The 15413-nt window shown below is 39.1% G+C and overlaps 1 protein-coding gene across 1 annotated transcript in view; it reads left to right on the top strand.

Annotated features, from left to right (window-relative positions):
* Nucleotides 1-15413, top strand: part of ANKRD55 (ankyrin repeat domain 55) — a 697933-nt gene that overhangs the window by 371692 nt on the left and 310828 nt on the right. Inside the window, exon 10 of the mRNA XM_034656252.1 lies at nucleotides 2975-3159. The gene's annotated coding sequence lies outside the window, so the exon portion shown is untranslated. The remainder of the gene's footprint in view (nucleotides 1-2974; nucleotides 3160-15413) is intronic.

Genomic DNA, 15413 nt, shown 5'->3' with positions numbered 1-15413 from the left:
TATGTACACATGCACACATGTACACAAAAACTTTTCCTCTTCTTACTGATACTTTGTATACAACCACACTCTTTTAGATGTATGAATATAATAGTAGTATTAGCTAATCATGTCAAATAACAGCTATGTGCTGGGTCCTGTTCTAAGTGCTAAGAATTTATTTAATCCTCACAACAGCCTTATATGTTAGGTTTATTATTATCTTATTTTGTAGATGTGGAAACTGAGGCACTGATAAGTAAAATAATGTATCTGAGGACATCAGGCAAGCAAATTGCAGTATTAGGATTTCCACATCTGGAAATCTACAAATCTACATTCAGGGTCTCTCTTCTGAGCACACTATTAGGTTGCACTTGTTAGAGTATTAGGTATTACTTTATCCTCATGTATTTCTCAGGGATGAGTGGGTGGGAGAGAGAGAGAGTGTGTGTGTGTGTGTGTGTGTGTGCGTGTGCGCGTGCGCGTGTGTGTGTGATGTGGAAAGGAGGGAATCCAAGCAGGTGAAGTAGAAGCCCAGACTACAGGACAGCTCCTCATGCTGCATGTGCTCCACCACACCCTCTCACGTGAGGACAGAAGAGCTTTTCCTTGAGAACCTTCATGGCTGCAAACAAAGGCAAGAGCCAGAGCAAAAGGCCTTCGACTGTTTATCGCCCGCAGCTTAAGCTGCAAGTACTCCCAACTGTCATTTAGGACAGAAGAACATAAATAGTATTTGAACGAACCTAGAAGTAGGTAGAGGGATAATTGGTGTTCTTTACAGTTTGCTGTAATTTTATACTAGTTGTCTCTCATAATCCCGTTTTACTGATGTTGCTATGGAGGAAGAAAGACTTACCAGATGTCACCCAGCTAGTTACTAGAGAAAGCTGTCCCATCAGTTTTCTTTCTGTCATATTACACAGGCCTTCCCTTCTAGAAGGAGTGAAGCTGTCACCTAATTCCTTCTCTCTGTTTTTATTTTCACTTTCACCCTCTGTCTGGAAGCCAAACTGATTCCTAGGAAGATGAGGAATGTGAGGCAGAGAGGGCTGCATGGCATCAAAAAGAAAAGTGGAAGTGCAGCAAGGCCTGGGGACTGGGTGGCTGCTGTGGGTGGAGGCCCTGTCTACTGACTTTGGGTATCCTGTAAGCAGTTAAATGACCCATTTTTTCCCCCAACTCTGTGCACATGGCTTCCATTGTTAATTCTGAGTGGCCATGGGCTGACTGCTGGAGCAGAGATCCAAATGCACTGTACAGCTGTGACCTTGACATAGCACTGGAAAAGCACTCAACTCTGGGCTCTGCATGGTTTTTCCCCAGTGTAGCCTAGCACTGCCCTTCCTTAGGAAAGGAGGTAAAAACACAATGCTGGAGAGTGCTGTTGGATTTCCCAGGACTCCAGGCACGATTTCATCCTGTCTGACTCCAAGTCAAGAACCTACAACCATTACCAAGTTTATGCCACTGTTTTCTGATTCTTCAGCCTTAAGGTCTGTCTTTCTTCCCAGGGGAGAGAAATAGAGCTGGTATTTCTGCTTAACCAAATGTATGTATTTATAAGGGTTCAGTTCTGGGCATGATGCATCCTATTGATGACCAAGAAGCTTGTCTTTGAGCAGATAAACTTGGAAAATGGAGCTGGGAGGATGTGTGGAAATATTCCAGGTGGAAACGGAGCTTATTTACATAAATTTTGCTCTAGAAAAAAAATCTGTTAGGAAAGCAAGGGCTTGGAACTATAAAGTATAGATATACTTTTCTCTAACTCTATTGGTTATGTTCAGTATCATCTTAGTATTTTTTAATTAAGCAGTCAAATTATTATGTTATTTTAAATTATATTATTTTCTGATCACCTCATCTGTTTTTCTTGTGCACTTAGGTAAACTCTTTTGGAGGTTATGGAAGAGACTCTTCTGTGTTTCCCCGTAATCCATATTATAACCATAGCTGACAGTTGTCATTCTTTTTGACCACCCATCATATATAGTTTCATCCTCTCTTTTGGGGGAGTCCCTGATCTTATAAGGCAGAGCTCAAGTCCTCCTATTGAAGATGAAAATGCCAGACACCAGATTTCCCAGTCTTCCTTGCAGTTATGCAGTTACAGATGTCCAGATTCCACCCATCAGAGGGTCCTTGCATCTGCTATTGGTAGGAAGAAGAGAATATACAGAATCCATGATAGCAATGAGTGTTGGACACAGAGGCAACTACTCTAGTTCCCAGAGGCAGCAGAGTCAGTGTGATTCTAGTGTTGACATCCATGGACCACTGTTGCTAGTGCAAGGTATAGTATCTGGGCACAGGGTAGTGAGTATGCTATCCTCCCTGGATGTATTGTGCTGTGGATTTGCAGTAGTGTTCCTGGCTGCACAGTCTTCAAGGCTTATTCTCTAGACCCCATAGAAATTCTTTGAGTTAGCCAATGTCCTTTCAATAAATTCCTCTTCTTCTTAAATTAGCCGGAGCCTATTTCTGTTGCTTGCAACAGAGCATCCCAAGGGATACAGTGTTAAAGCAAACACTCAATAAATATTTGTTAAATGACTAATTAAGAACTTCTGACATCTCCAGTTCTAATGAAATTCAAGACCTCCTAAAAAATATGTGTATAAATAGGGAGGCAGAATTGGATGCAGACTATTTGGGGAACAAAGAATAAGCGAGTTTTGTTAGAGTAGGAAATTCATGTAGAAGAATAATGGGAAATGAGGTTGTACAACTTGGTTGGCAAAATATTGTGGAGGACCTTAAAAAGCCAAACTAAGGAGTTTGGAATTAGACACCAGGTTTGAGGTTTGTATGAGAAATTGGAATAGTGGCTCTTAGTAACTTAAGAGTGCATTTAGCATAATATTCCCAAAGTATGATGTATAGAACCTGCATATATAGAATATTAACAAAGAGTAAAGGATCTGTAGTCTTGTATGTTTGGTATAGTAGGGCAATTAAAATTCAAAAGATTTCTTTTGTCTCTTAACAGGATGAATTTCTAAGAGGTAGTATTCAGTAAGCAGCCCTTCTCAAACTTAATTGGATATAAATTTCACCCAGCTAAAAATGGTGGCGGGAAGGAGGCCTGGTTTCCATTATCAATCAAATCACTTATTTGAATGAACTTTTTGTGAATCCAAATGAAGAACATTTGAGCTGAATGGATAAAACTATGTAAGTCCTGATTATTGCTGCTTCTTGTGGACACATCCTGGCCTGAGTTCCCCTTTTGCTTTTATGTATGTGTTCCCAAGCACTTTGTGACCTCAAGGTTGACAAAGTCAAGTGACTATCTCACAGGTGTATAGTGGTCAGCTAATTGCTTTAATAAAAGAAAGAACTTGGCAAGGCTCTGAGTATTAATTATATATTTTTTAAAGATTTAATTTTTTGAACTGTTTTTAGGTTCACGACAAAATTGAGAGGAAGATACAGAGATCCCCATGTATCCCTGTTTCCTCATATACATAATCTCCCCCATTATCAACATCCTTTGCCAGAGTAACATATTTGTTACAATTGGTGAACCTACATTGATACATCATAATCAGCCAAAGTCCATAGTTTATATTATGGTTCCTTCTTGCCATTGTACATTCAGTTGGGTTGGATGCTTCATCATTATATTATCATTAGAATATTTTCACTGCACTAAAAATTCTGTGTTCTGTCTGTTCTTCTCTCCCTTCACTTCCAACCCCTGACAACTACTGATCTTTTTACTGTCTCTATAGATTTGCCCTTTCCAGAACGTGATATAGTTGGAATCATATATTTGTCTTTTCAAATTGGCTTCTACTTAGTAATAAGCACTCAAGTTTTCTCAATGTCTTCATGGTTTGATAGATCATTTCTTTTTATGGAGAGTAATACTCCATTTTCTGGATGTACTACAGGTTATTTATCCATTTCCCTCCTGAGGGACATCTTGGTTGCTTCCAAATTTTGACAGTCATGAATGAAGCTGCTGTAAACATCCATGTGCAGGTTTTTGGGTGAATATAAGTTTTCAACTCCCTTGAGGTAAATACCAAGGAGCACAATTGCTGGACGGTGTGGTAAGGGTATGTTTAGTTTTGTTAGAAACTGGCAAATTGTCTCCCAAAGGAGCTGTATCGTTTGGCATTCCTACCAATAATTAATGAAACTCCCTCTTGTTCCACATCCTTGCCAGCATTTGGTGGTCAGTATTCTCTACTTTGACCACTCTAATAGGTACATAGTAGTTCCTCATTATTGTTTTAATTTGTATTTCCCTGATGACATATGATGTAAAACATCTTTTCGTGTGCTTATTTGCCATCTCTATGTTTTCTTTGGGGAGGTATCTGGTAAAGTTTTTGGTCCATTTTTTAAATCAGGTTGTTTGTTTCTTACTGAGTTTTAAGAGTTCTTTGAATATTTTGGGTAACAGTCCTTTATCAGAAGTGTCTTTTGCAAATATGTTCTCTGGCCTGTGGCTTGTCTTCATTCTCTTGATATTGTGTTTTACAGAAGTTTTCAATTTTAATGAAGTCCACTTCATCAAATATTTCTTACATGGATCAAGCCTTTGGTGTTGTATCTAAAAAGTCATTACTATACATAAGGTCATTTAGGTTTTCCCTGCTACCTTCTAGGAGTTTTATATTTTTGTGTTTTGCATTTAGGTCTGTGATCTATTTTTTTTAAAGATGTTATTTATTTATTTATTATATTTGAGAGAGAAAGAAAGAGAGCATGCACACAAGAAGGGGGAGGGGCAAAGAGGGAGGGAGAGGGAGAAAGAGACTCTCAAGCAGACTCCATGGTGAGCACAGAGCCTGTCATGAGGCTCAGTCCCACAAAACTGAGATCATGACCCGAGCTGAAACTAAGAGTCAGACGCTTAACCAACTGAGCCACCCAGTCACCCCTGTGATCCATTTTGAATTAATTTTTTGAAGGGTGTAAGTTCTATCTCTACATTCATTTTTTTTTTTACACTTGGATGTTCAGTTGTGCCAGCATTATTTGTTGAAAAGACTTATCTTTGCTCCTTTGTCAAAGATTAGTTAACTATATTTATGTGTGTCTGTTTCTAGGCACTCTATTATGTTCCACTGATGTATTTGTCTAGTCTTTTCCCAGTACCACAGTATCTCTATTGCTGTTGCTTTATAGTATGTCTTGAAGTCAGGTAGTGCCAATCTTCCAATTTTGTTCTTCTTTTTCAATATTCTGTTGTCTATTATGGGTCTTTTGCCTCTCTGTATAAACCTTAGAATCACTTTGTTAATATCCATAAAGTAATTTTCTGGGATTTTGATTGGGATTGTATTGGATTTGTAGATCAAGTTAGGAATAAATGATATCTTGAGAGTCTTGAATCTTCCTATCCATGAACATGGAATATATCTCCATTTATTTAATTCTTTCATTCCATTCATCAGAGTACTGTATTTTTCTTCATATAGATCTTATAAATTTTTTTATTAGGTTTATACCTAAGTATTTCATTTTGGGGGTGCTAATGTAAATGGTCTCATGTTTTTAATGTCCACTTTTTCATTGTTGGTATATAAGAAAGCAATTGACTTTTGTATTCCTGCAACTGTGCTATCATTACTTATTAGTTCCAGCAGCATTTTTTTTTTTGTCAGTTCTCTCGGATATTCTATATAGACTATCACCTCACCTGTGTATAAAGACAGTTTTTTCTTCTTTCACTGTATACCTTTTTTTTCTTTTTCTTGTGTTATTGCATTATCTAGGACTTCTAGTCAGTGTTGAAAAGCAGTGGTGAAAAAAAGACATCCTTACCTTATTCCTGATCTTAGTGAGAAAGCTTTGAGTTTTTCACCATTAAGTGTGATATTACTTGCAGGTTTTCTGGTAAATATTCTTTATCAAGTTGAGAAAGTTATTATTCCTAGTTTACTGAGAATTTTTTAGATGAATGGGTGTTAGATTTTGTCAAGTGCTTTTTCTGAATCTACTGATATTATCATATGATTTTTCTTTTTTACTCTGTTGATGTGATGGATTATATTAATTGATTTTCTAATGTTGAATCAGTAATACATACCTGGGATAAGTCCACTTCATTGTGGTATACAATTCCCTTATATTTTTTTGGATTTGATTTTCTAATAATTTTTGAGTATTTTTACATCTTTGTTCATGAGAGATACTGTTCTGTAATTTTCTTTTCTTGTAATGTCTTTGTCTGGTTCTGGTGTTAGGGTAGTTCTGGCTCATAAAATGAGTTCAGAAGTATTCCTTCTGCTTTTATCTTCTGAAAGAATTTGCAGAGAATTGATATAAGTTCTTCCTTAATGTTTGCTAAAATTTACCAGTGAATCCCATCTTGGCCTGGTACTTTCTTTTTTTTTTTTTTTTTTTAAAGATTTTATTTTTATTTATTCGACAGAGATAGAGACAGCCAGCGAGAGAGGGAACACAAGCAGGGGGAGTGGGAGAGGAAGAAGCAGGCTCATAGCAGAGGAGCCTGATGTGGGGCTCGATCCCATAACGCTGGGATCACGCCCTGAGCCGAAGGCAGACGCTTAACCGCTGTGCCACCCAGGCGCCCCGGCCTGGTACTTTCTGTTTTGGGAGGTTGTTGATTATTGATTCAATTTCTTTAATAGATGTAGGGTTTATATGGGTTGTCTATTTTTTTTATGTGAGTTTTGACAAATTGTGTCTTTCAAGGAATTGTTCAATTTCATCTAGGTTATCAAATCTATATTTTATTAGTCTAATGGAAAACCTGGGAGCATGAATATATTGGATCAGAAAACCAGAGAAGGGTGTCAGCCTTTGCTCGGTTAACAAAACCTGGAAGAGGGAGGGAGGGAGGGAGGGAGGGAGAGAGAGAGAGAGAGAGAGAGAGAGAGAGAGAGAGAGAGAGAAAGAAAGAAAGAAAGAAAGAAAGAAAGAAAGAAAGAAAGAAAGAAAGAAAGAAAGAAAGAAAGAAAGAAAAAGGAAGGAAGGAAGGAAGGAAGGAAGGAAGGAAGGAAGGAAGGAAGGAGAGAAAGAAATGCACATTACTCATGGTAGCAATTTGTCAGTTAACCATTTTAACTAGTCACTTCTTTGAAATTTATTTGGATGGCACACATTATCCTCAAGAATAACTGGACAGTAACCTGGACAATTCAGGGCTCAGTAGTGCCTGGATACTTGAAAAGAAAGGGGGAAATGACAGGAAGTATCAAAAGGGACCTAATCCTGGCCCTGTGCCATGTCCACCCTGAAGTTTTGCTTAGAGTAGAGCCCCCAGGACTGGCCACACTTCCTTCCAGATGTGACTGACCTGACAAGATGAGTGTGGGACCAAGGCACAAAGTGTTGCATTACAGCAAATTTCGTTTCAGCAAGGCTTTTAACAAGAGTTTTTATGATGTGGTTGCAGCTTAGATGTGAGGTATTCCAATGCAGGAGAGATAGTTCTGCAAGTTATAAGATTAGAGTCATGTTCTGATTTTGCCAATCTACAACTGAACCTCAGTTTCCTTAACCAACCACACAAAGAATGTATAATGCATATCTCGCAGGCTCATCTTAAGTATGAGGGATGATGGTTGACAAGAGCAAGATGAGGATGATTGTGGCCTCCACTTACTTATTATAAAATGGTGATAATAATGTTACCTCCTTAGAAGGTTACTATGAGAAATAAATGAGTGAGTAGTTATAAAGCTCTTAGGATAGTAAAAAGTACACATTAAGTACTCAGAAATGTCTGTCATTCTTCTTCTTATTCTTCTTATTATTATATATATTAACTCATTAATGCTTTTTCTTAATCAGGAGACATGTTTCTCTAATATCTTTCTTACAATCCCTCCAGATTCTCTTAAGATCCAAAATTCAGCATTCAGAATGATATTATTTTTTAAATTGTTTAGGTTTACATTTTAAGTAAAAGATTGCTAGCTCCTTATATACCTGTTTGTTAAATCTTTCCTAAAGCATATGTTTGGAAAAAGAAGAAAGCATAAACTTTTTTCCCCAAGTGGAACTCTGCATCTATTTCTCATTGTCACCCAAACCTGGATATTAAGTGTCTAAATACTCCGGTATATTTAAATCCAGAAGGTAGATCTTGACTTTTCTTGTGTAGCAATAACAGCTATTGGTTATAGCTGTACCTACTGTGGACTCACCAGAGGCACCTCTGAAAGAATGCTCTGTTGCTCTTGGGTTTCTGTAATGGATGTATTGCTAATCAGCCTTTATGCATTACTGAGTTTATTTGTATCCTCATTTTTGGTGATTTAGCCAGGGTCAGAGATCACTAGTTCCACTTCACATATCAAAAACTAAGAGACAAAGTTGGTGAGGTCATAAGTGATTTATCCAAATCATACACTTTGGTTCAGTAGTAGAGTTTGGACTAAAGCTGTTTCTAGTGGCCAGTCCTCTAAAGTACACTGGATAGTCAATAATAAGGGACTCCCTTGGGGCGCCTGGGTGGCACAGCGGTTAAGCGTCTGCCTTCGGCTCAGGGCGTGATCCCAGCGTTATGGGATCGAGCCCCACATCAGGCTCCTCTGCTATGAGCCTGCTTCTCTCTCCCACTCCTCCTGCTTGTGTTCCCTCTCTCGCTGGCTGTCTCTATCTCTGTCAAATAAATAAATAAAATCTTTTAAAAAAAATAATAAGGGACTCCCCTGTGAGTTTTGTTCTTGTAAATTTCAAGAGGTTAATCTGTAGTCTGCATTGAGGCTAGTTCCAGGAGAGGGTCGTGCTCTCTCTGTCTTAAAAAAGGAGGTCTTAAGACCTGTGCAGAAATAATGTTGGGCATTCATACCTGGCTTAGAGTGTAATGGCACGGACTTTCAGAAGCATAGAAGAGTCTTTCAGGTAAAAATCTTGGAAGGAATGACACGTAATAGATTAGAGGATTCCTTAGTATTTGACATATGTGAGTTTTCATCTGAAATGATTTGGCACCTGCCATTAATTCTCTCCCATCAGTAAATGGTAACCTCATAGGGATGGCATTTTTCTCTGCTGCTGCTAGGAATGGCCAAGGTCACATTCCAGAAAAGGATACTTGCCTTGCAAGGCATACCATTCCTGGGGAGAGATAGAGAGAGTTAATGTTTGAAGACATTGTCAACTTCATTAACAGCTAACAAACTTACCTATCTTTTGCTGTTGCTATAACTTTGTTCCCTTTCCCAGAAAGTGATGATAAGAAGTGGAAGAAGCCTGCTCAGACAAACAACAATGGTTTTATAGAATTCAATAGTCTTTTCAAGACTACTGTTTATATTTTGAGGCTGTGTGGGTTTTATATGCTATCTACTGAGTGTCTATTTTTAAAATTCAGTGTGATTTATTCAAATCCTGGACATTCTTTGTGCTTGACAGTGCTGGATGTTAAGGGAGATGGCAAAAAAGAAAGATTGAGGAAGGATGTCACTTGTGGATTCCTTCTAGTTTTGTTGGCACTGCTTAAGTCAAGGAATCTTTGAATATTAGAACTAGATGGGAAGTTGAGAAGCTGTTATCCAGCCCACCCTCTGCTTCATGCAATCCATTGCACAACAATGCCAATACTTAGCTATCCAACTCTGCTCAGATGTCTCCAGTGATAGGGTACTCAATATTGCAGGTGACTATGATGTCATTATTAGAATAATTTAATTGTTTAAAAAAGTTATTTTTTATGTTGATGCAACTTGACTCTGCAACATCTCCCCCACTGGCTTTCATTCTGCTTCTTTAATTATATACGATAAATCCAACCCAAGGTGGGTGAACACTATAAAAGAGTAATGATTGTGGTTCTGTAGCCACATGGCCTGAGTTCAAGTCCAAGTTCTTTGCCATCTTCACTGAGTGCCTGTGCTTCACTGTCCAGACCCGAAAAATGTGAACCCTATTTTTGCCTACCTCATTAGATGGTTATCAGGAAGAAATGGGTTTATATGTGAAAAAAATTAGAGCGCTGTCTGGTATTTGGTAGGCACTCAATGCCTGTTGACAATGTTATTTTTATTATTTCATCTTACATACCAATTCTTTTTTTAAAAAGTGCTGTTTGGAGCATTGTACTGAATGTATTCCGAGGCTTTGGTGAGTGCCATGATTGATAAGTAACGTCTGCCAAGAGTTGAAGAAGGGGAAGTAATGTCACAGGACAAATATTTGTGATTTATAATCCATTCCTGATTTTCTCATCAGTCATTCAAATACCTAATATTATTCTTTTTTTAATATTTTATTTATTTGAGAGACAGAGAGAGAGAGAGAGTGAGAGAGCAGCAGAGAGGAAGAAGTAGACTCCATGCTGAACAGGGAGCCTGACACAGGGCTCAATCCCAGAACCCTGGGATCATGACTTGAGCCGAAGGCAGATGCTTAACCAACTGAGCTATCCAGGTGTCCCCTAAATATCTAATATTTTTCTTTCTCAGCCTCCCCTCTTCCAGGATAAAGTAACTTGTAGAAATACTGAAATCTGTTAATTCTGTAAATTGCCAAAAGATGGGCCCTTGAGGCATCCTTAAAATGGGCTTAAAATCAGAGCAAAGAAGAACATTTTATCTTTTCACTTATTGCCATTTTTTAAATGCTTCTGAATACTCAGGACTGTCACAATTATTTGAAATCTCTCCAAAAACACTGTTGCACCATTTTTCACAACTTAATAGCAAAATTACTTTTCTCTTCCCTACACTCACACCATTCTTGCGTTGTCCTTGCTGGTGGCATGCAGTGTGTTGTTATGGAAGTAACCTGAGACTGAGAATTAGAGTGTCTCACGGACTGAATTGTGTCCTGCCCCACCAAATTTTTATGTTGAAGTCACACTCCCAGTGTGACTATATTTTGAGATAGGGCCTCAAGGAGGTAATTAGGTTAAATGAGTTCCTAAGGGCAGGGCCCTAATCCAATAGGACTGTGATCCCCAAGAGAATACAAATTCCCTAGAGAATCTAATTTTTTTAAATGAGGGGAAAAAAAGAAAGAGAAAAACAAAGACACTCTTTCCTAAAACCCCTTAACCTTACCTTGTTCACATTTTCTCCAGGAGAATCCTAGGACCATGGGGAATTTTTGGTTAGAAAGAGCCTCAGAGGTAGCCTGATCCAACCATCCATTCGGTTTGTTGCCTCTAACATTTACTGGCATTTTATCAATAAGTGTGAACGTTGTTATGTATTTATACCCTTTGAGGGTTCAGGAAGGATTTAGGGTGGCTGTAATCACAATAACAATAGCTCCCAATTCATGATCCACTATTTTATTCTTTTCTACAACATCTCCCAGTCCAGTGGTCTTACACTCTAAACCAACACCTCAGCATTAAATGTCCTTCCATCTGGATCTTTCTGATTGGAGTCAGAACCTAGAGCTGGGGGGTCCTTCCAAAATTATCTAGCCCATCGGTGTTACTTTGAAAGTGAGAAATTGAAGAACAATGCATTGGTTGTCTCGGGTGTTGTAGCTAGTAATAGAGTTTGTATCTAAAACTCCCATCAGCTGACACTCACCCTAGGGCCCTGTGTGAGCTTCTACTTTGTCAGGTCAACCAGCCTCTCATTACCCCCAGGTTATATCTAGACCTGCTCATCTGGTTGTCTCAGGTGTTGCGGTTGAAGCAGTATTAAACAGCATGAAGTAGCCATTTTTCTCAGAGATACCCCAGGATATCCAGTGGTAGAAAGTAGGTTTAGTTCATAGTGTTGGGTTCTGTTATTTATACAGGAAATAGTTTTATTCCCTCTTCCCTGACTTTGTTCTCAGCCCAGGATATATAAAGGCCCCTCCTGTGGCAGTCTTTGCAATGAATAAGGCTAAGCCAGACACAAAAGGTTGGCTTAAGATGTAACGAATGAGTTGGTGTGAGGAAAAGGAGATATCCTTCCTCATCCGCTGGCAGAGTTCTGAGTGACTTTTAGCCTAAGATTAGATCTATTTGAATACACTCTCCACCTGTGTGTTCTCATAAACCACCAAAGCCTTTCAAATTTAAGGATTATTCAGAGACCAATTGTCTACTAATTTGTAAACATATTTTCCCAAAGTAACAAGAGTGATTTTGTTTCAGAATAAAAATGGACCTTATTTAGAAGTAAACCCTTTCCAGAACAGGATTAATGTTAAATAATTCCTGTGGCTTTGAGACCTAGCTACTTCCTTGATTCTCTGACACTCTCCCTCCACCTCACCCCCACCCCACTAGACACTCCCATTGGTTCTTCCTGCCGATAGCATCTTTAAAAGAATCAACCACAGTATTGTTATTAGTCCCATAGTTTCATTTCTCATTTGTGTCTATATTTAGATTGGAGGGGAAAACCTCTTTCCATTGCCTAACAAAGAGACTATTTTTATTTATTTTTTTAAAGATTTTATTTATTTATTTGACAGAGAGAGAGACAGCCAGCAAGAGAGGGAACACAAGCAGGAGGAGTGGGAGAGGGAAGAAGCAGGCTCCCAGTGGAGCAGGGAGTCCAATGCGGGGCTCGATCCCAGGACCCTGGGATCACGCCCTGAGCCGAAGGCAGACGCTTAACGACTGAGCCACCCAGGTGCCCCAAGAGACTATTTTTAAATAAGATAATGAATCTCTTACAGGGGAATACCAAACGTAGTTGATGTCTTCTTGCTATGAAGGAGTAGGTGCTAAAGCTTATCAAGTATGGAAGTTGTTAGCTGGTGGAGTAACCATGATTTCGATGGTCAGATCACAGGCATCTGAACACTTAACTACACTCCTACGTATTAGGCCAGGCTGGAGGGATGGGGCAGGAGGGGAGTTTGGGTGCTTGTAGGTGGGAGCAAGCGCCACTGTTGTGTGCTAATAAGAACACAGGTTCATTTTAGTCAGGAAGAGTATTCTAAACATAATGTAACAGTTCTAACACATAGTTCTAAAGAACAGGTGCTAAAGGATTATCTATTCTAGATAAGAATCAAAGTCTGATATCAGATTTAGAAAAAAAAATCCATGAATTAGAAAGAATCATGGATTCTGATGGATATCTAACCCAAATATTTAATTTTTTAAATTTTTCCTTACTGGCTCTAAGAAATTATTTTTTTCCCCTTTTTTATACCATTTTCAGTGAATAAGATTCCTCTAAGATCCTTTCTACTCTCACCCATTCTTGTATAGAAAGGAAAAGACATCCCTTTGCCTAACTTATGAATGGGAAGATCCATGTAATGATTTGGAGTAGAATAAATCAAAATATGGAATGGGGAGGAAGCATCTGTAAAATGTTTTCAGGGCTATTCATCGGCCAGCAGGCTAAGAATGGAATATGTCCTTCCTTTTGTCCCTCCCACCCCCAACAGAGGCCTTTATGCTCTTTATCTAATGGCTGTCCAAGACTTAGTACTGAGAGCCTCATTAACCCTCCTCTTCCTACATTCAGGGTGCCATCGTGTGACTGCAAGAACTCTGGAAAACACTCTTTGTCCAGCCTCCACAAATATGCCCCCTTTCAATATTGGTGATACCTAAAATCACTTCTTTGGGGAGGATTCCATTCAGTTGGGTTATCTCTTGTCAAAAATAAATCCTTAGAAATCCAGAGCATTAAGCCAAAAGCAGTAAACATTTTTTTAGAGGATGAGGTCTAGAAAAACTAGTGGGGCCTTTCTTAAAATGTATGTGTCTACATCTTTCTAAAATGTATGAGCTACTCTCTGTTGGTTCCTTGACCTGACTCACATTTCAGATATTTGGCTGCATGGGACTCTAATGAAATTTGATTCTCAGTGTCAATGCCCCTTGCTGGGGTCCCTTCCAAAGCCTCATTAGGTTGCTCTACTAATGTGTTCCCAGGTTTGTGTTTTGCAAGAAATCTTATGTGAGATATTTCTACTTTAATTGGATGATATGGCTTCTGTTTCAACTCCAATATTCCCCCTCTTATAATTGTCCTCCTGTAGAGGTTGCAATGGGGGTGAGGATAGGGAGTTTTAAATAAATATTCACTTGTGATTGAATTTACTTCTAAGTAAATATTTACTTAGATACCTAGCTATATATTTGCAATTCAAAATTATTGTTCTTATTGACAGCCCCCAAGTTCTTCAGACTCCACAAAACCTGGGCTGGTGTCCCTGGATTTTAGGCCTCCTGAAATTACCTCTTACATAATTCTTAATCTCATTTAAAATTTTCCTTCCATCCTGATATTCAGTTATTTCTATATTTCATACAAAAGCTGGTTTTCCTGGTCCTCGATCATAACCTGACATAAATACAACCCAGAAAAGGGATAGGAAATGGGGAAAATGAGAAAATATTAAATTAAGTGAACAGGAAGAGAAAAATTATTGAGAAGATAGATCAATTGCCAAGTTATCTCATGCATCTTAGTATTGGTCTTCATGCCTAGAGGTTCAGAAGAGGAGATCCCAAATAAGTTTGTTTTAGCAGCTGAAATAAAACATGGCCATGCTGATCGGGAAGCCAAGTGATGTTCCCTCCTGGGATGAAAGTGAGGTAAAGTAAAGGGAGGTGACAGGATGGTGAGTTGAAATGAATTAAGGAAAACACATGGTCTTCCGAAAAGGAAATGGAGTTATGAAAAGAGATGGGAAAACCAGTTCTTCCAGGATAATGCCTTTTGTCGGGCCCCAGTGGGAAGCTCATTTGAGGAAGCTGGAAGGATATGATGGGCGCCCAGGTTACCTGACAAGAGGAAAGAGGGCTGAAGGGAAAGGCAGACAGTGTGGGAGAAGGACCAGGGGTCAGGTTTTTCTTGGCACTGAAATATTTTCAAATGAGTTATTTTTCAAAAGTTTCCAAGGAGGATCCTCTACCAGTTTCCAACCTCCATTTGGGATTTGAAACCTACAGGAAACTAAGCCCCTTCCCATGACCTCTTTCTTCCTCCCTAAATTAAATTTGGATGCAGAAAGCTGGTTAAGCAGGGGCTGGAGCCTTTTGCTGTGCCTGGAAGTGTGGCCTCGCCTTAATGCAGTCTTAGGGGCTGGTTGTGCTCCCAATTAATTGTTATTTTGGCAAGTTCAAGGAAGTTGTTTTGATTTTTGGCAAGTTGTTTAAAGATTGGCTTTCGAGTTCTTCCATCTGTAAAACAAGGAGCTTGGACTAGAATCACTGGTTCTTAATTTTGGTGGTGATGGCGGGGGCGGGGCGGGGGGGGAAGGCTCTGGTGAGGGCTGGTGGTCAAAGTCCCTTCTCAGAATAGGATNGGGGGGGGGGGGGGGGCGGGGGGGGAAGGCTCTGGTGAGGGCTGGTGGTCAAAGTCCCTTCTCAGAATAGGATGAAAATTATAGAACTACTCTCCAGAAATAGGCATCTATGCCTGTTCACATATAATTTTGCGTATAATTTCAAATGTTCATGGACTCTTCAGTAAACTGTTCTCCAAGGTAGTTTTCCTCGTGGAAGGATTATACTTCTTCACCCCATTTAACTTAGGCACGGGCCAATCAAATGTGAGCAGAAGTTCTGGGTGGCATTT

This window comes from Ailuropoda melanoleuca, chromosome 3 (assembly GCF_002007445.2).
Source record: "Ailuropoda melanoleuca isolate Jingjing chromosome 3, ASM200744v2, whole genome shotgun sequence".
Lineage (NCBI taxonomy): Eukaryota > Metazoa > Chordata > Mammalia > Carnivora > Ursidae > Ailuropoda > Ailuropoda melanoleuca.
Note: the sequence above shows the minus strand (reverse complement) of the source record. Positions and strands in the feature narration are given on the sequence as shown.